Below are 21808 nucleotides of genomic sequence, written 5' to 3' on the forward strand. Positions count from 1 at the left end.
AGAGTGCAGTCTTGGGGCAGGATCTTAGTTCTGCCTCAAGGGATACACATAACAGTATCATTGAGCTCTTCTGCAGAACTAAAACTCCCAACAAATGGAAGATGTTAACTACTTGATGAAGCATTCTTCAGAGAATATCCGGAGACCCTCTGAGGCCAGATTAAAGGAACCACAGAAGCTCATCAGGAGATCACCTGAGGCCAGATTAAAGGAATGCAGGCCCTGCACACACCCTGATCCTTATCAGTAATCCTGCCCTTGAACCATTGCTATAAAACTCCTCATCAAATTTCCCCCAGGTTGGGACACAGTTTGTGAAGGGCACAAGCCCGCTGTGGCCCCCTTTGCCTGGCAAAGCAATAAAGCTATTCTTTCCTACTTCACCCAAAACGCTGTCTCCGAGATTCGACTCACCAGTGCACAGAGGTCAAGTTTTCAGCATCACTACCCTCCAATAGCAACTGGGAGACAGGGGCTGAAACACACAGCAAATTCTTTTGACAGCCTTGAGTTTTCTCAGGCAGGCCTTTTAAGGGGGAATGGGTCTTCCTAGGGATTTGGCCTTCAGCTGTCAGAAACTATGTTGATGTTTGTTCCAGTCTTTATAGGGCAAGGTTGGGGCCTAGTGGAGAAGAGGCTCAGAGGAGCCGGGCTGGAGTGTGGTCAAGGAGAGACCCTTTGTCAGTACAGGTGTACTGGCTTTGTGTTTTTTACAAATTGAAGGTTTGTGGCAACCCTGTGTCAAGCAAGTCTATTGGAGCCATTTTTCCAAAGGCATTTGCTCACTTAGTGTCTCTGTGTTGCATTTTGGTAATTCTCACAATATTTCAAAATTTTTCATTATTATTATATTTGTTGTAGTGATCTGTGATCAGTGATCTTTGATGTTACTACCACGACTTGTGAAGGCTCAGATGATGGTTAGCATTTTTAGCAATATTTTAAAATTAAGGTATGTCCATTTGTTTTTTTGGACACAATGCTATTTCACACTTACTAGAATACAGTATAGTGTAAACATAAGTTTTAAATGCACTGGGAAACCAAAAAAATTCGTGCAACTCATGTTATTGAGATAATTGCTTTATTGCTGTGGTCTGGAACTAAACCTGCAATATCCATGAGGTATGCCTGTAGGTCAAGAAAAATCAAGAACAGGTGGGAAAATGTCCACTCTGATCTCAATGGAAGGTTTTGAGACAAGGAGAAGAACATTACAGGGCAATGAGGTAAGGGATCATTTTATACACTGCCCACTGAGAAGACTGCTGAATTCCAACCACCAAAAACTAGATATATTGTCCATATAATGTGCTCCTAAAGTCCAAACAAAGAACTATTTACTTCATCTATATCTGGTCTATTAGGATAAACAAAAATTAATATTATGAGTTGGATTTTAGTTTAAATATCTTGGACATTATTAACTACTTCCTAATGAAGCATAGAAATAGCAATGCAGATTGCCTTGTTATTTAAAAAATTGCTCTCTTGGAAATAAAGGAATGTGACTCTTGAATACCTAGCATTATCACTTGAAAATGGTTAAATATTACCCTTTATTATGTACCTTTTGTAAATGTAAAATGTTCCCTTTTTATTTTATGCCTGTTTCTATTTGAAACTGGTAATGTGACTTATTTTACTTGGTATTCTGGTCTGCTGCAGTTGATGACTAGTGACATAGTGACCCCTATTTTCCTGTATGATATTCATGATAACTCCCTCCATCACAGTTCACAAGGCTAAGAGATGAGGCAAACATGTGTGGGAATAGACTCCAAATCTTAATGTGCTCTTTATCGAAAGTGGATAAAAGGGCTAGAGATGCACAATGCAGTTGTTTGCAAGAAATAAGTTGTTTTTTAATTTAGATGTAATTCACATGCAGTGAAATACACAGATCTAAGTGTATAGTTGAACCAGTTTTAACAGAGGCATGTACCCTTATAACTCACATACTCTATCAGGACACTTGAGATATAGGTATACTGTATTTCCATCAACCAGAATGTTCCTTCACACCCTTTCCCAGTCAATCCCCACCACTTCTAGAAGTAACCGCTGTTCTGATTTCATCATAATTTTTTTTTCTGCTACAGAGCATCACATATGGGGAATTACACAGTATATACTCTTGGGTCTGACTTTTTCACTCAATATAAAGTTTCTGAGATTCATTCAAGTTGTTGTATGTGTCAGTAGTTTGTCACTTTTTTTACTGAACAGTATTCCTTTGTATGAATATACCAGTTTGTTTAGTCCACTGATGGACACATGTGCTGTTTCCAGTTTTTGGCTGTTGTGAATAAAGTTGCTATGAACATTCTTGTACAAGGCTTTGGTGGACATGTGTTTTCATTTCTGTTTGTTTTTTAGGGAGTTCTGAAATTTTATTTTATAAAAATTTATTTTATTATTTAATTTAATTTAATTTAATTTTTTTTATTGAAGTGTAATTGACTTACAATGTTATATTAGTTTAGGTGTGCAACACAGTGACTTGATATTTTTATACATTACAAAATGATCACCATGATAAGTCTACTTACCATCTGTCACCATATGAAGTTATTACAATATTATTGACCATATTCCCTATGCAGTACATTACATCCCCATGACTTACTGTATTTATTTTGTAACTGGAAGTTTGTATCTCTTAATCTTCCTCAACTATTTCACTCATCCCCCCATGCCCCTCCCTCTGACAACTACGTGTTTGTTCTCTATGAGTCTGTTTCTGTTTTGTTTTGTTTCATTTGCTTGTTTTGTTTTTTAGATTCTATGTATAAGTGAAATCATACAGTATTTGTCCTTCTCTGTCTGAATTATTTCAGTTAGCATAGCACTCTCAAGGTTCATCCATGTTGCCACAAATGGCAAGATTTAATTCTTTTTTTGTGGCAGAGTAATATTCCAGTGTGTGTGTGTGTGTGTGTGTGTGTGTGTGTGTGTGTATGTATACCATGTCTTTCTTATCCATTCATCTATTGATGGACACTTAGGTTGTTTCCATATCTTGGTTATTGTAAATAGTGCTGCAATGAACATACGGGTGCACATATCATTCTGAATTAATGTTTTTGATTTCTTTGGATAAATACCCAGAAGTGGAATTGTTGGATCATATAGTTGTTAGCAACTTGTTATTTGTTGTTTTTTTTGATAATGGCCATTCTGACAGGTGTGAAAGGATATCTCACTGTGGGTTTTTATTTGCATTTCGCTGATGATTGGTGATATTGAGCGTCTTTTCATGTGCCCGTTGATCATCTGTATGTCTTCTTTGGAAAAATGTCTGTTCAGGTCCTCTGCCTATTTTTTAATGGGGTTGTTTGATCTTTGATGTTGAGTTGTGAGTTCTCTGTATATTTTGGATATTAACCCCTTATCAGATATATAGTTTGCGAATATCTTCTCTCATTCAGTAGGCTGCCTTTTCATTTTTTTTTGATAGTTTCCTTTACTCTGCAAAAGCTTTTTACTTTGATGTAGTCCCATTTGTTTATTTTTGGTTTTTTTCCCATGCCTGAGACAGATCCAAAAAATATTGCTAAGATCAATATGAAATGTGTACTGCCTAAGTATTCTTCCAGAAGTTTTATGGTTTCAGGTCTTGTATTTAAGTTTTTAATCCACTTTGAGTTTAATTTTTATATATGGTGTGAGAAAGTAGTCCAATTTGATTCTTTTGCATGTAGCTGTCCAGTTTTCCCAACACCATTTATTGAAGAGGCTTTTTTCCCATAGTATATTGTCATAGATTAATTAATGATATAAGTGTGGGTTTATTTCTAGGCTCTCTATTCTGTTCTATTGTTCATTTATTCTAGGTTGTCCATTTTATTGGTGTATAATTATTTATAGTAATCTGTTATGATCCTTTGTATTTCTGTGGTGTCAGTTGAAACATCTCTTTCATTTCTGATTTTATTGTTTTGGGCCCACTTCTCCTCACTATTGGATTGTTTTACAGAAAATGCCCCAAAGTATATCAACTCATCCTTGATTATTTTGATATATATCTCTAAAATTATTTGTAAAACACAATATCTTTATCATGCCTAAAACAATAAATAAAGTTCCTTAATGTCATCAAATATCCAGTCAGTTATCAAATTCCCAGTTGTCTCATTAACAAACAACTTTTATAGTCAGTTTGTTTGAATTAGGATTTGGTTAATATACCTCTTACATTTATTTTAATCTATAGTTTCCTCCTCACTCTTTTTTCTCTTCTTTGTAGCTTATTTTTAAAGAAATCTGGTCATTTGTCCTGGAGAGTCTCCCGCCTTTTGTGTTTTGCTGACTGCATCTATATGGCCTTTCCTTTTCCCTTGTTTCCCGTATTTCATGAAAACCAATAATTAAATGTACTTCATATTAAGGTTGGAATACTTAGCAAGGATATTTCTTAGGTGATGATGTGTTTCCTATTATATCACATCAGAAGGCACCAAGTCTGGTTGCCTCTTTCTTTGTGATCAGTGGATATATCCTGATGGATAGATAAGATAGAGCAGATTGATGATGATGCTAATATCATAAGGAACTAAGATTTCAGCAGAAGAAAAAGAGATATAAACATAAAATCAAGATAGGTAAATAAAACCCCTTTAACCCTAAATTTGATTGGATGGTCAGAATGAAATTATATTTTCTCTTTTAAAAAAATACAAATTTCTTAACTCTGTTCATGGAAAATGCCTATTAAAAAACCATCTCAGGAACAATGGGCACACTTAAGTCCATATTATAGTCTCTAAACATCATTTCTCACTAAAAGGTACCAAAAACTCCTTGGGGAAATGCATGGGCCAGGTCTGGAGCAGGAAATGTATGGAATAAGCCTGGAATTTTCTTGCCTTTCCTGTGTATAACTCAAGATATACAAGTGTTACTGAACACAAGTTCACGTGCCCGACACACAGTGAGGCCAAACAAACCGAAATGTCAGAGTTTGGGACAGAGAAAGGTTTATTGCAGGACCAAGCAAGGAAAATGAGTGGCTTGTGCCCTCAAACCCCAAATTCCCCCGTGGTTTTTGGAGAAGAGTTTTTAAAGGCAAAATTTGGGGTGAAGGCTACAGGGTGTGTGACTTTCTTCTGATTGGCTGGTGCTGAGGTAGAAGGGCGGTGCTCCGGGAATCTTGCGCTCAGCCTGAAGTTACCATCCTCCACCTGGGTGGGGGCTTTAGTTCCTGCAGAAGAACTCAAAGGTATTGTTATGTATATTCCTTGGGAGGAACCAGGATGCCGACCCAAGCCTGCACTGTAGTTTCTTGGCTGCTCCTCTCTTGTTTCTGCATTCCTTCCCTTCCCTGATTAGCAACTGTTTCAATCTCCCCTTTGGAACTCAGGGAATGTCAAGGAGGCTGAATGAAGCCCGGGAGGGCCCCACAGGGTCCTGCTCCATTTCACAAGGAGTAAATAAAGTTCTTTATGGAAAGATTCTAATAAATGAAAAAGGAATAAAAGAATTAGACTTTCACTACCTTGCAACTGTCAATGAAATAATGGACCTAGGCAAAGTACAAAGTTAGATTATTTTGTTTCAGCTTGCCCAGTTTACTATTTTATTCTAAGAGAGAGGGAGTATGATGCCGAAAGCTCAGCTTCTCTGTACACCGGTACCGAATTGAATCTGGGAGACAGAGTTTTGGATGAACTAGAAAGGGATAGCTTTATTACTTTGCCAGGCAAAGGGGGACACAGCGGGATCCTGCCTCGAAAAACGATGTGTCCCAACTTGGAGAGGATAGCGAGAAGTTTTATAGTAATGGTTCGAGGGCGTGATCAGCTCGTGGACATTCTTCTGATGGGTTGGTGGTGAGGTAAGTAGGAGTCAGCATCCTCAACCTTCAGTTTCCAACTGGTCTGGGGTCTACATGGTTGTGGGCAGCGTACCGTCCTTAATTGTTAACTTCTCCCACCTGGAGGGGGTTTCAATATCTGCAAAACAACTCAAAGATATTGTTGTGTGTATCAGTTGACGGGGAACCAGGACCTTGCCCCAAGGCTGCACTACTGTTTGTCTTGACTGTTTCTCCCTGGTCTCTCATCCCCTCCCTTCCTCAATTAACAACTGCTTGAATCTGCCCATTGGAACTCAGGGAAGGTCAAGGAGGCTGAATGAAGGCTATTTCCTGTAATCAAAGAAATGGGGGACACAGAAAGGCTTTATGCCCAGGAGCTCCACAAGGCTCTGCTCGGTATCAAGTATAATTTGGGGATCCTCCTTGTTCCAGTCGTTAGGGTGATCTTGCCTTGCTCTAACACCCCTCCATCGTGAGTACTAAATGGTCAGGCCGACAGTGTATATTCTTCAATGATCACAGGGAGGCTGAACTAGCATCAAGAGTGCTGGTTTAGCCTTCTTTCAATGGAGCCACCCTTTCCTGGGAAACTCTCCTGCCAGGTCATTAACAACAACAAAAGAATTCTATTTCAGGAGGCTTACTCCCTGTGTCTCCATGCTGAGGTCTTCATGGGATTCCCATGAGCAATTAGTGATTAACCATCCCCAAAGCTGGCCATGCTACCCCAAGAGGATCCATCCTACCTTCCAGTGGGACTTTGATCCCTGATCTGTTGATTATCTTCCGGAAAGTTATGGTGACTGCCTGGCCAGGTGCCCTGCTCACTGCACCAGTTGAATGTAAAAATGGACAAATGGCCAAGTAGCGTGTATATCAGGCCCATCAGCACAGTATTCACTAGGGAAAGCTCATGGACACAGGATTGGTCTCCCCTTATCCATCCCAGGTGGAGCTGAGCCCCAGACTCCCTCTTCCTTGTGCTGTGGGACATTTAAGCTAAAAGATGGAGGAAGCACAGGCCCCTCCCCTGTCATCAGGATGGGCCCATAGCAATACTGTGTGGCATCACCCTGTTTCTGGTCTGATCCTGCCAGATGAATTTTCAGGTTGGGAGAATCGCCCGCCCTCTCACAGTGTGATCTGGGACTGGGGTCCAAGCTGTGCAGTGACAGCTCTTGCAGATGGCATGCTGGTGGCAGGATTTTCCCTGTGAGTGTTCAGGATTGAGGAAGTTCCAGTCCCAGCCTCAGCCCTGGCATCATCAGGATGAGGGGGATGCAAGGATCTAACCCAGCCAGAATTGATCACAGGGTCACAGCAGCTTCCAGGGAGCCTCACAGGAGGCCCACTCCTTTTCTGGGAGACTAGCCTGCTGGGGATCAGTCCTGGGTACCTAATCCTTTCATCTCTGGATATTTGGGTTGTTTCCAGGCTTTTGCTATTGGAAATAGTGCAGTGACGAATATAGCCTTGTGCTAAACTCCTTTTGGAAATTTACCCTCTTATCTTTGAGACAGAGTCCTGGACGTGGAATTGCTGGGTCAAAAGCCATGTGTAGATTTTCTAGATATTACTTATTCCCTTCTTTAGGGGTTGTGCTACTTCATCAGAATTTTTTAAACATTCTCTAAGCAATTCTAATGGGCAGGCAGTATTGAGAACCACTGGTCTAGAATAGATTTCCAAAAATTTCTTATGTCACTTGAAAATTATAATATTTGTGCTCTTCCGTTTCTTGGTATCTCTCTCTCTCTCTTTTTTTTAGGTCTGCAGTTAAAAAAAAAATCCTTCAAGTCATCAGCACTGCCGTTAGAGGCCCTTAAATCCTTCCTGGCTGAAGGTAGTAGTAATGTCCTACATTTGGACGGCAGTTCCACTAACATCACCTTGTCTGATCCTCCCAGTGTTTCAATGACCTAAGGAAGCTGATGTTATCATCTCCATGCTACAGTTTTGGTGTAGAGAAGGGAGTTGACTATCTATACTGCAAAGCTTCTTTTTTTTTTTTTCTTTTATTTGTTTTTATTTATTTATGTTTGGCTGCATTGGGTCTTCGTTGCTGCGCGCGGGCTTTCTCTGCTTGCAGCGAGCGGGGGCTACTCTTCGTTGCGGTGCGCGGGCTTCTCATTGCGGTGGCTTCTCTTGTTGCGGAGCTCGGGCTCTAGGCACGCGGGCTTCAGTAGTTGTGGCACACGGGCTTCAGTAGTTGTGGCACATGGGCTCAGTAGTTGTGACACGCGGACTCTAGAGCGCAGGCTCAGTAGTTGTGGCGTATGGGCGTAGTTGCTCCGTGGCATGTGGGATCTTCCTGGACCAGGGTTTGAACCCATGTCCCCTGCATTGGCAGGCGGATTCTTAACCACTGCGCCACCAGGGAAGCCCTGCAGAGCTTCTTAATCTGTGTTCATGGGTGGGCTTCAGGGGAGGACCTCTGACCCCTTATATTATATGTAATATTAATGTGGGCACAATGCGGTAGTAGTGGTCATGGTGGGAGACGTGGCCCATGGTTTCATCAGATTCTCAAAAGGATCTATTGCCCAAAACAGGCTAAGTGGAAAGAATGTGGGACCTGGAATCAAAAGAAAATCACCCAAGTCTTTCCTAGCTGTGTGATGGGATTTAGGGAGACTTGGTGGCTAGCTGCAGCCTGGTTCCTCAGCAAGTGGACTGAGTTGGTCCGGCTGATCTGGCATTCCCTCCTCTTAAGGGTGGGGAACGGTGTGACCTAAACCAGGCCGACCCAGGTAGAAAACAACTCAGCCACTCCCTTTGTGTCCTTCAGAGTGTCTCACACTTTGAAGGGTTGTGGTGGACACACTCTCTCCTTCTGTCTACACTCCATCACACCCTGTTGTTAGAGATTCACATCTGGACTTCGCCAGTTTCCCCTGTGCAGACTCCTCTCTCAGATCTCACAGATGCCTCCTAGTCACGGAAGTCTCAGCTCAAACATCACTTCTTGGGCTTCCCTGGAGGTGCAGTGGTTAAGAATCCACCTGCCAATGCAGGGGACATGGGTTCGAGCCCTGGTCTGGGAAGATCCCACATGCCACGGAGCAACTAAGCCCATGCACCACAACTACTGAGCCTGTGCTCTAGAGCCCATGAGCCACAACTACCGAGCCCGCATGCCACAACTACTGAAGCACGAGCACTTAGAGCCCGTGCTCCGCAGTAAGAGAAGCCACTGCAGTGAGAAGCCCGCGCACTGCAACAAAGAGTAGCCCCCGCTCGTAGCAACTAGAGAAAGCCCACGTGCAGCAACAGAGACCCAACACAGCCAAAAATAAATAAATAAAATAAATAAATTTATTTTAAAAACCCCCAAAGGGTTTCCTTGGTGGTGCAGTGGTTGAGAATCTGCCTGCCAATGCAGGGGACACGGTTTCAAGCCCTGGTCTGGGAAGATCCCAAATGCCGCGGAGCAACTGGGCCCGTGAGCCACAACTACTGAGCCTGCGCGTCTGGAGCTTGTGCTCCGCAACAAGAGAGGCCGCGACAGTGAGAGGCCCGCGCATCGCGATGAAGAGCGGCCCCCGCTCGCTGCAACTAGAGAAAGCCCTCGCGCAGAAACGAAGACCCAACACAGCCAAAAATAAATGAATAAAGAAAGAAAGAAGCTTTAAAAAACAAAAAACAAAAAAACCCAAAAAACCAAAAAAATAATCACTTCTTCTGAGAGGCTTCTCCTGGTTAATCTAGATTAGCACCATTCAAAAGACCTACGACGGGAGTCACAAATGGAATTCTAAGTTTTCTCTTGCCATATTAAAAACAAGTCAAAAGACACAGGTGAAGTTGATTTGATTTTAATAATCTATTTTATTTCATCCGACATGTCTAAAATATCCTTTCAACATATAATCAATATAAAAATTACGATTGGGATATTTTACATTCTTTTTTTGGTACTAAATCTTCAAAATCCAGTGTCTATTTTCCACTTATGACTCATCTCAGTGTGGATTAGCCGTATTTCAAATGCTCCATAGACACATGCAGGCTAATGGCGACTGAACTGGAAAACCCTAGGCAACCCTCCCCTGCCCCCGCCCCTGCCCCCGCCCCTGCTCAAAAGGCCTGTTTTATTGCTTTCATAGCACTTACTATAATCTAAAATGATCTTATTTATTTGTTCTTTATGTGCTTACTATTTGTTTTCCTTCCTAAAATGCAAGCATCACGAGGGCAGGGATTTTAAACAGTTCACCCCTGTGTCACCAGTCATCAGTACTCAGTAAATACTTTTTAAATGGATGAACGAGTGAATGCTTCCTTGCTAGAGGGATGAAGAAAGAATCAATGATTGAGAAAACGGATGAAACTGCCTGGTCTCTAGAGGCATTTGAATGTGTGACCCCCTGCCTCAGCCAATCACTTGACTTTTCTGAGCCTCTATAAAATGAGAGTAATTTTATCAATTTTATAGGGTTGTAAGGATTAAATAATAACGGTGTGAAATTGTTTCATAAACTATGAAGCTCTCTGTAATGGCAATTATTTTTATTAAGTGACTTGCCCAAATGTAGATAGTTAGTAATTGTGTGTAAGAGTGGAATCATGGCATCCTGCCCCTGCCACTTAACCAGTCACGTGACCTGGGCACGCTGCTCACCCTTTGTGACCTACTAAAACAGAATCTCCAGGGAAGGGGCCTGGTGAGCTGGATTTTTAACAAATGTCCCAAGTGATTCTTACTATCAAGCAAGTTTGGGAAACATACGATATGAGATTACTGCTCTACCAGGGTTATCTGTGATTCCAGCTAAGACACGGTTACCCTGTTAAGCCCTTGCATCTAGGTTCGTGCACAGCTTTGGAAGGATTCGTGAGCAGCCATGAGAAAGATGATAGCATCTTATCAGCTAGATCAGCAGGATCACCCTGGTGATCAGTGGGGTGACAGATGCCGCTGCCAATCACTCCCCTTCTCTCACCTGAAGGCTGATGTCAGTTCTGGCATCAGTTACCTGGTTGTGGTGTGCTTTTCAGACCCGAAACCGAAAGCAAGACAGAGGGCCTTGGGAAGGAGCAGCAGATTCTCTCTTCCTTGGAAAGGTCAGATGTCTAAAAGAGGGATCCCTGGTGGGGGCCACCAAGAAGGCACTTGCCACCATTGACAGGCCCCCAAATAGAACGTCAGGGACCAACATGAAAACCCTGTGAGTCGTGCCAGTCCTTTTGGGATGGAGTACAGAACTATAAGACCGCCTGCAAATGAGTGCTGGGTGGCTATGGAACATATAAAATCTGTACTCTCTAAGATGAATTTTTAAAATATTTATTGCCCTCTTCTAATTTCCTCTAGGTGTTATTTAATATTTAGTAAATATTTAGTACTTGAAAGTTCCCCCCACTGCCCACCTAAAACATACAATCCACAGCTTCTCTGATAATAAGAGACACTAATAATAATGGTGCCATTTTTTATCTTTTCTGTTTCTTTTATCTCTCCAGTTAGCAAATATCCAAAAGTCAACATACTGTGTTGGCAAAGACATGCGAATTAGATACTCTTACACATTGCTGATGGGAGTATAAATTGGTACAAGTTCTTCAGTGGGTTGTGGGGAGGGTGCAATTCAGCAATAAACATAAAAATTACAATGATATATATCCTTAGATCCAGTAATTTCATTTCTATCACATGTATGTTAACACATATGCAAAATATCACATGTGCACACATACAATGAAATGTGGTTTAGCCTTAAAAAGGAATGAATATAGCTGATATATGCTATAACATGGATGAATCTTGGCCCAGCGGAATAAGTGATATAAGCCATAAGTAGCTTATAAATAAATGGCTAAGTGAAATGACCCAGACACAAAAGGACAAATATTATATGCTCCCACTTATATGAAGTACCTAGGGTAGTCAAATACATAGAGACAGAAATTAGAATAATGGTTACTAGGGCCTGGGGGGGAGGGAGGAATGAGGAGTTATTGTTTAATGGGTATAGAGTTTCAGTTTGGGATAATGAAGCAGTCTGGAGATGGATGGTGTTGATGATTGCACAATAATGTCAGTGTACTTAATGTCACTGAATTGTACACTTAAAATGTAAATTTATGTCAGGTATATTCTACCACAATAAAAAAAATCCTATGTGCAAGGTTACTTGTTATATTATTCATTACATATGTTACATTACATTACAGTACAGTATCCATAACCATATTGTCTATAATAACAAGATTGGAAACAACCTAAACATCCATCAGCAGAGGACTGGACACATGTAGCTCACTGGTATAGTCATACAATGAAATACTATGCAGCTGTTAAAAAGGAAGTTCTTTATACGTTGACATGTGTACTGGATATTGTCTATTTTCCTCTCCAAATTCACTATTTACCCTCTCTGCCTTGCTTTGGTCCTACGAGGTTGCCCTTTCTAGAATGAATCTATTGGGGTCCATTGCCCTTTGACTTCCATTGTTGAGGCTGGGTGAGGGGGAAGTACCAGCAGGAGTTAGTTCCTTGGCTCTCTCTACCCTGGGGCTGTGGTTGCCAGTGGCAGTGTTCCTCTCCCAAAGACCACAGCTCCTACTGGGTAGGGTTCTGGCAACATTGCCCTCCACCCAGGCCCAGCAGTACAGGAAGCTTCTCACTGTTGCCAGCGCTGGCGCTCTGCACCATCCCTTGTTGGTGTGTTGTGATGTTTTACTGAAGCCTGGACTCAGCGGCCATGTGCAATCACTGAGAATGAGATATTGTAACTTCTGTGGAATACTGTACAGAGAGCCCAAGGCTTAGGGAGAGAAATACTTCCATGGATTGTTTATGTGCAGTTCACAAAGCCACCTGTTAACCATACACCCCAGGAAATCTGGAGGAGGCTTGTTTCCTAAGACATTAGAAAGTATATTCTTAGTGAAAGGAGTACAAGCATCTTTGAAAAGTCCTGTGACAGCTGTTCTCTCTGGGCTTGACATGAGGGTAGAAGATGTTGCAATGGAGTTTCAGTGGGGATAATGGAATCTGGGAGTGGTGGAGGCCAAGTGCCAGCAACAGACAAGGAGTGTGCATTACTACAGCAAGCCACGAGGGTTCTTTACCAGAAATAAGGAGTTTTGATCTGTAAGGATCTGTGACGGTGGCTAATTGATCGTGGCATCCTTAGGAGTGAAATAGATGGACGGACTTCTAAGGTACTGCTTGACCTGATGAACAGAAAAAAAAAATTCTTGAAAAGGTGGGCAGAGATCTGACCTGGTTCTTGTTCAGTTTCCGGATCTAAGACACCACAGGTTTGGAGCCCCTTGATTGAGAAGGATGTAAGACCTATTGCAGAAGGGCTCAGAAGTGTGGCCACAAACCTTCCTTGGAGAAACTTGCAGTCATTCAGCAGGTGATTATACAATAGAAAAAGTTTATGCCCAGACCTTCCTGGAGTTACTAGATAACTGGCTCTAACGTGAAGCTAATCTCTGGAGCCCAAAAATGTCACTGTGGTCCCCCTGTTGAGAAGAGACTTACAGAGGTTCAGTGATCGATGAAATCTTGTTCCAAACTCATTGCAAAGTGGGTCCAGTGGGATCCTGGACCCATCCTGTGCTTATTTCCCTTGTCCCAGGTAGTAGAGTGATAACAGATATACTTGGCAAATTGAAGGACCCCCATACTGGCTCCCTGACCCATGGAGTGAGTGCTGTCAGGTAGAAAGGGGTCAAATAGAAGCCCCTGGAACTTCCACATCCTGACCTCCAATCCAAGATAGTAAATCAAAAGCAACACCACATCCCTGGAGGAGGGATGAATAGCTCAATCAAAAACTCAGAAAACACAGAATGGATAATTTCTACCAGATCTCCACATAACTCACCTATCTAAACAGTACAAAAGCCAGAGAGTCTTGGAGAATGTAGGTTATTTATTCAGGAGTAGTGCCAATCTCAGTTGAGGTTCTGGATATGGCATCTTCCCGGCACAAGTTAGCACCCTTACTACCCAGTACGATTATCCTACTATTGATTTATCACAGACATTTTGTACATTGCTGTCACCAAAGCAGTTAGCCTTCATGGAGCAGAGAGATTAGTGCCTTTACAGTTTTACCTAAGGGCTATGTCCACTCTGTTTCTGTCACAACAAAGTGCAGGTGGAACTTGATCATCTTGTTGGTCGGCTGTATTGATAAAGTTATATTAACTGGACCTGGTGAGTGGGCAGTAACCAGGACCCTAGTCGCCACCGTAAAGAACACGCATGCCAGAGGATGGGAATTAAAGGCAGCAAGGGGCTTGGTGACAGTGGGATGTTCTTGTGGACATTCAGGGGACTGGCGCATGTTCAGATAGCCCCCTTAAAGAGGGAGAAAAGTTGCTTCACTTTGAACTTTGCACCATGCTTTGTGGGCCTCTTTTGATTTTGGAGGCAACATCTATTACATTTGCACGTGATGCTCTGACCCACATGCTGGGTCAGGTTTTTTTTGTTTGTTTTTTAAAAAATATTTATTTATTTGGCCGCGCCAGGTCTTAGTTGTGGCATGTGAACTCTTAGTTGTGGCATGTGGGATCTAGTTCCCTGACCAGGGATCAAACCCGGGTCCCCTGCATTGGGAGCTCGGAGTCTTAGCCACTGGACCACCAGGGAAGTCTGCTGGGTCAGTTTTGAGTGGTGCCCAGTGAAAAGTCTTTAGCAAGTCGAGGCTATGGTACAAAATGCCCTGTCACTTGGGCCTTATGACCCAGCAGACCTGGTGGCTTTGGAAGTGTCTGTGGCAGACAGGGATGCTGCAGCGAGCCTCTGGTAGGACCAGGGAAAGCATCACAGCCCAGGCCCCTAGGGTGTCAGAGTAGAGCCATGGTCTCTTTGGACAACTGTTCCCTCTTTGAGAAGCAGTTCCTGGCTTATTCCTGGGTCTTGGTAAAGATGGGATGACTATCTGACTGTGGCATTCTGACCAACTCTGTGTCCCAAATTATCCATCATGAATTGGATATTATCTGAGCCACAAAATCATGAAACTGGACGTGTACAGCAGCCTTCCAATGTTAAATGGGAGTGGAATATCCAAGACCAGGTGGAGAAGGTCTGGAAGGCAGCTCAGACCCCTGTGGTGCCTGGGGCTAGTACATTGCTACCTCTCACTCAACTTGTACCTTGGTCCACATGGGGATTCCCTAGCAATGGTTAACAGAGGAGGAAAAGGCACAGGACTGCTTCATGTTTGGGCCTACATGGTGTGCTGGCACCAGCAGATGCAGACAGCACAGCTTTCAGCCTCAGTTAGAGGTGGCACTGAAAGTGTGCTGAGGAGAAATTTTCCCAGTGGACAGGACATCACGTGGACAAAGTTTGCTTGTCCACTTTGCCCGAAAGGAGAAAGAGTCTGAGGTATGGGTCAGTCCTAATTTACAGGCAGTGACTAATGCACGGGTCTGCTTGTCCAGGAAAGAACAAGACTAAAAGACTGGGGACAAAGAAATCTGGGGGAAGAGGCATGTTGATTGAGCGGGCACAGAGCGTGAAAATATTTTTGACCCGAACGGAAGCTCTCCAAAGGTCATGCATTGCAGAAGAATTTCTCAACAATCTGGGGACAAGATGATCCTTACTCTGCATGTCGGTCAACCTCTCTCCCCAGTCACTCCTGTGCTTGCTCAGTGGGACAGAGTACAACACCACCGTGGCAGCAAGGACTTCGCCCACCCAGGTGGTCTGGCTGTCACCACGGCTTGAGTGCTCAACCTATCAATGGCGGACACCAAGCGTGAGCTCCTAACATGGTCCATTCCCGAGGGGTCAGCCAGGTACCTGGTGCAGGCTGATTTCGTGAGACCCCCTTCATCACGGAGGGGGCAGCAATCTGTTCCTAATGGATAAACACATATTCAAGTTATGGATTTACTTTCCCTTTTCACACTGCCTCTCCCAGCATTTGTTGACTGAAAGGAGATTTTATCAGTTATCATGGTACCCAATTCAGCGTTGACCCTGACCAGAGTCACAGTTTATGGTAAAGATGTGCTACGCTGGGCTCATGCTCTCAGAATCTTTGGGCCTTACATGGCCTATCACCCAGAGCATCTAGCTTGAAAGAATGGTGGGAAGTTCTACTGAAAGTTGAGGTGCTGTATGTATTAATAGTACACACCTTAACCCAGGGACCTTGCTATGGTGGTGTCTGCCTTATATTCAGAATCCAGGGGTCCAAGAACCAAAGGGTAGACATAAGAATGGCCTCTCTCATTATTCCTTAGAACTCACTTTCAGAATTTTCTCTTTCTATCTCCATAACCTTAGATTCAGTGGGTTTGGAGGCCCAGGTACCCAACGAGGAAATGCTTTTCTAGGTAACATAGTCAGACAGTCTTGTTAAACTGGAAATTGAGACCTCTCTCCGGCCATTTTTGGCTCCTTTTTTTTTTTTTTTTTGAGGCCACGCAGCTTGTGGGATTTTAGTTCCCTGACCAGGGATTGAACCCAGGCCCTTGGCAGTGAGAGTGAGGATCCTAACCATTGGATCACCAGGGAATTCCCAAGACTTGATTTTTTAAAAACATAACACCATGAAATGCTAGTTATATTGCTTAATGTTTGAGTGCTAAATCTACTGTGGGTTCCTGAGATAAATCTTGTTTGATCATGAAAACTGTACATATTTTTTCTACTTTTCCATGAAAATTGTACATTGTTTTTAGTTTTTTAAAAATTTTATTGAAGAATAGTTGATTTACAATGTTGTGTTAATTTCTGCTGTATGGCAAAGTGACTCAGTTATACATATATATATTCTTTTTCATATTCTTGTCCATTATGGTTTATCACAGGGTATTGAATATGGGTCCTTGTGCTATACAGTAGGACCTTGTTGTTTATCCATTCTCTTCTTGTACATTGTTTTAAAAATTGGGTTTCTTATAAGATCTTACCTCCATGGCAAATCACAAAAGCCACTGAGATTAACATTCTTTCTTCGTTATTCAGGGTAAAAAAAAAAAAAATCAAGAATTTCACACTAAAATATAAACTCCACAAATGTAAAAAAAGAAAAGAAAAGAAAAAAAAACCCCATATAACACCAAAGTACTAAAGTCCTATGTAGTATCCATATTCATTGCAGAAATAGTTACTGGAATTTTCCAAACATCAAATAAATAAGACAACTCAATGGTTACAACTATAATTTCCAATGAATATACAGATTTTCGTTCAAAGTTTAGGCTTGATTTCTTTGATTTCTACTTAGTATTAGTCACATGTATTCCCTGCGCCTGTTTATCATCAAAATGGGGATACTTGAAAGTCAAACTTGGCTTTGTCTTGATTTCAGAGAGGCAGGTAAGAGGTGATTCTACTGGTTGGAGAGCTGCTTGCTACTACACAATGGAGGCGAGGGGGACTCTATTTGAAACCCAGGGGATTCACTTCAGCAGTCAATCAAAATAAAACCCCCAAAGACTAAAATACTACAGGAATGAGGTTTGTTTTTCTTTTTTTAAATAATAGATATTTTTTAAAGTATGGATATATTTTACTTATTTATTTATTTAATTATTTAATTTTTGGCTGCATTGGGTCTTTGTTGTGGTGTGTGGGTTTCTCATTGCAGTGCCTTTTCTTGCTGCAGAGCACGGGCTCTAGGGTGCAAGGGCTTCAGTAGTTGTGGCACGTGGGCTCAGTAGTTGTGGCGCACGGGCTTAGTTGCTCTGCGGCATGTGGGATCTTCCTGGACCAGGGATCGAACCCGTGTCCCCTGCGTCGGCAGGCGGATTCTCAACCACTGCACCACCAGGGAAATCCCCAGGAATGAGGTTTGACTATGAGGAATGAGGTAGAGATTATGTCTCCCATAACAAAAATACCATGAACTAGGTGGCTTATTAACAATGAACTTTTATTTCTCACAGATCTGGAGGCCAGGAAGGTCAAGATCACGGCACCTGCAGATTCGGAGTCTGGTGAGGAACAACTTCCTGGTTCACGCACAGTGTATTTTTGCTGTGTCCTCACATGGTTGAAAGGATAAGAGATCTCTGCCTGGGGCCTCTTTTATGAAGGTACTCATGACCTTGTGACCTAATCACCTACTAAAGGCTCCACCTCTTAAGACCACCACCTTGGAGGTTAGAATTTCAACATATGAATTTTGGGTGGGGACACAAACATTCAGTCCATAACACCCTGTCAAGTAAAGAACCCCACTCAGCTGCGGTGCTAGTCAGGGGAATGTGGAATGGGTAGTGGAGGAAAGACGCCATGATTCTCAAATTAGGCTTTGTCACTGGTTAGAGAAGTGAGGAATGTGGCAGCTGTGTTTTGCATTAATTGTCTCACCCACCCCCTTCCCTGATAATTTTTTGGTAATATTTTTAATAAAATAGAATTAATATAGCATAAAATTCACCATTTTAAAGTGTGCAATTCAGGGACTTCCCTGGCAGTCCAGTGGTTAAGACTCCACGCTTCCACTGCAGCGGGCGTGGGTTCAATCCCTGGTCAGAGAACTAACATCCCGTGCAGCACGGCGAGGCCAAAAAAAAAAAAAGCGTGCAATTCAATGGTTTTTAGTATATTTATATGTTGTGCAACTATCACCACTATCTAATTCCAAAACATTTTTGTTATCTCAAAAAGAAACCCCATACCTGTTAGCAGTTAATCCTAATTTCCCCTTTTCCCCTTCCACTGGCAATCACTATCTACTTTTTGTGTAGATAATCCATCTCTATTGATTTGCTTATTCTGGACATTTCATATAAATGCAATCATACAATACATGGCCTTTTATGTCTGCCTTATTTTACTTAGAATAATATTTTTAAGGTTCATCCATGTTGTAGCATGTATCAATACTTCATTCCTTTTTATGGGTGAATGATATTCCATTGCATGATTATACCACATTTTGGTTATCAGTTAATCAGTTGATGGACATTAAAATTGTTTCCACTTTTTGACTATTATGAATAATGCTTCTATGAACGTTCATGTACATATTTTAGTGGGGACATATGTTTTCTTTTCTTTTGGTTATATACCTAGGAGAGGAATAGCTGGGAAATAGTGCAATTCTGTTTAACTTTTTAATGAACTTCCAATCTGTTTGCCATAGTGCTACACCGTTTTACATTTCCACCAGCAACGTATGAGGGTTCCATTTTCTCCACATACTTGTCAGCACTATTATGCTATTGATTGATTGGTTGATCAATTGATTGATTTCTATCCTAGCAGGTATGAAGTGTTACCTCAATGTGGCTTTGATTTGCATTTCTCTGACCACTATTCTTTTTCTTTCTTTTTAAAAAATTTTTTGGCGTGACATGCGGGATTTTATTTCCCCAACCACGGATTGAACATGTGCCCCCTGTAGTGGAAGCGGCGAGTCTTAACCACTGGACCGCTAGGGAAGTCCCTCTCTGATGACTATTGATGTTGAACATCTTTCCATGTACTTACTGACCACTTGTATATCTTCTATGGAGAACTGTCTACTCATATCCTTACCTGCTTTTTAATGGCTTTTTTTGTTTTTTTTATTGTTGTGTCATTAGAGTTCTTTATGTATTTTCAATACTGGACCCTTATCAGAGATATGATTTGAAAAATTTGCCTCCCATTCTGTGGATTTGTTTTCCACTTTCTTCATGGTATCATTTGCCACACAGAAGTTTTAAATTTTGGTGAAGTTCAATTTATCTATTTTTTTCTTTGGTTGCTTGTGCTTTTGGTGTCATATCTAAGAAACTGTGGCCTACTCCAAAATCAAAGAGATTTACACCAAGGTTTCTGTCTCAGAGTTTTATAGTTTCACCTGTTTTGTTTAGGTCTTTGTTCCATTTTGAGTTAATTTTTGTGTATGGTGTGAGATAGAAGTCCAAATTCATTCGTTTCATGTGGATATTCACTTGTCTCAGGACCATATTTTGAAAAGACTATTCTTTCCCTATTCAGTGGTCTTGGTACTTTTGTCAGAAATCAATTGAATATAAATGTATGGGTTTATTTCTGGACTCTCAATCTATTCCATTGATCTATATATGGTCTATATATCGGTCTTTATGCAAGTAGCACAATATTTTCATAACTGTTGCTTGGTAATAAGTTTTAAAATCAAGAGATATGAGTCATCCAACTTTACTCTTCTTTCTCAGTGGTTTCTTTCTTTCTTTCTTTCTTTCTTTTTTTTTGCCTCTTTAGGGTCCTTTTCATTTCCATATGAGTTTTAGGATCAGCATGTCCATTTCTGCAAAAAAAGCAGTTGGAATTTTGATAGGGATTGCACTGATTTTGTAGATCCTCCTGTGGATTTAAATGAAGAGCAATGTCGTGGCTAAAGTTTAATGATACTGGAATATGACTGAAAGACATTACCCTATGAATGCATGGAGCTGTTGGGACTTTGTATGTTCCCTGTGTTGGGGACACAAATTTCTCTTCTAAACAAAGGACAAAGTAGATGCTGAGAAGTAACATGGGTGGATAGTGCTGGATATTTTCTGTTTTTCCCTCTCGATGCACTCTTTGCCTTTCTCCATACTGCTCTGGGCTCCAGGGGGGTGAACTTTGTGAATCGCAACCACCAATCTTCCTTGCCCTCTGGCTTTTGCTTGGATTTAGGAAACAGGAGGCACCAACAGGAGACTGGAGAATAGGAAGAAAGTGATTAGGATATTCCTCAGGCTCCCTTCCCTAATGAGGTGACGGTTGGAAGCTATTTTTTTAAATCAATAGCCACACTTCTGTTGGGTTGCCCTGTCCTGCAGCAACAAATCTCTCTGAGTTCTGATAACCAGTCTATCTACTTACCTTTTCAGGCCTAAGGGTACTAGTGGCTTCCCACTGTGGCTTCCCCTTCCCTTACTGGTTTCTCCTAACCCTGCCCACATCTTTATAATTAGTCCTGTTATTTTTCCCTGAACACCTGTTTGTAGTGTGCCATCTACTTCTTGTCCTCCCTGACAGTACAAAGTGGAAAGAGCTACAAGATAAATTGTTAAGTCAAAGAAGCAAAATACAGAGCAATGTAATATTGAATTATGTAATATTGTATTATTTTGGTAAAAGAAGGGGTAAGGGAAACTATATCTTCATATTTTTAAAAATATTGTGTTAGTTAGGAATTAGGTTTAGCTTCCAGTGATAATACTCAAAAAGAACAGTGGCTTAAAAAAGATAAAAGATCATTTCTCTCTGTAAACATCTAGGGGAAGGCAGTCCAGAATGGAGTCAGGGCTCTGCTACATGACACACTCACGGGGCTAGTTTCCTTCTAGCTCACCTGCCCTCCATTCTTAGGGCATGGCCTTGTCCTCGGTCCAAGGAAGCATCTCCTTTCCAGGCAGTGGGATGGAAAATGAGAAGAAGGGACAAAGGGCATACACCAAGGAAAGTTCCTGGAAGCTGCCACACCTGGTCACACCCAGCTATAAGGGACCCTGGGGAATATAATTTTGATTCCTGGCAGCCATTTGCTCCAATAAAAATTCTAATGCTATTTAAGAAGAGAATTGATATTGGGAGTAATTAACAGTTTTTTTGGTCACATATATGCATTTAAAATAACTCAGGAAGGATATCAAGAAACTAGAAGCAGTGGTTCCCTGGGGAGATGGTTGGCAGGTGATAACAGGCAGATGAGGGAGAACAGAACAGGCCGATGAGGGATTACTCTCACTGTAATATGTAGAGATGTTACATGTTTTGATTTCTGAACCATGTATACATATTACCTATTTACAAACTTAATACATTAACTTAAAAATTCCTCCCTAAAGATAAGTAAATAAAAAGAGAAAAAAGAAAAACGTTTCATTCAGTCTCAACTTTGGTCAGAACAAAGGAGCCATGGAGTCCAGTGGACTAATGGCCCCAGTGATTAGAATGACCTCATCAAAAGAGGAAGGTGTGACCTGGGTATGTTAGTTTTCTCTTGCTGTGTAACAAATACCACAAATTTTGCATCTCAATATACCAGAAATTTACTGTCTCACCATTTCTGTATGTTAGCAGTCTGGCACATT

General features: G+C 41.6%; 1 protein-coding gene across 6 annotated transcripts in view; it reads left to right on the top strand.

Annotated features, from left to right (window-relative positions):
- The window catches only part of LOC137773408 (boLa class II histocompatibility antigen, DQB*0101 beta chain-like), a 119856-nt gene that overhangs the window by 31834 nt on the left and 66214 nt on the right, over positions 1 to 21808 (top strand). For 2 of the 6 annotated variants that reach the window (XM_068558063.1, XM_068558065.1), the window contains exons 3-4: positions 17116 to 17264; positions 17693 to 17842. The gene's annotated coding sequence lies outside the window, so the exon portion shown is untranslated. Of the gene's footprint in view, positions 1 to 7586; positions 7662 to 17115; positions 17265 to 17692; positions 17909 to 21808 lie in introns of those variants that run through there. The other 4 variants (XM_068558064.1, XM_068558068.1, XM_068558062.1 and 1 more) reach the window with 4 other exon arrangements.

Source organism: Eschrichtius robustus, chromosome 12 (assembly GCF_028021215.1).
Source record: "Eschrichtius robustus isolate mEscRob2 chromosome 12, mEscRob2.pri, whole genome shotgun sequence".
Taxonomy (NCBI): domain Eukaryota; kingdom Metazoa; phylum Chordata; class Mammalia; order Artiodactyla; family Eschrichtiidae; genus Eschrichtius; species Eschrichtius robustus.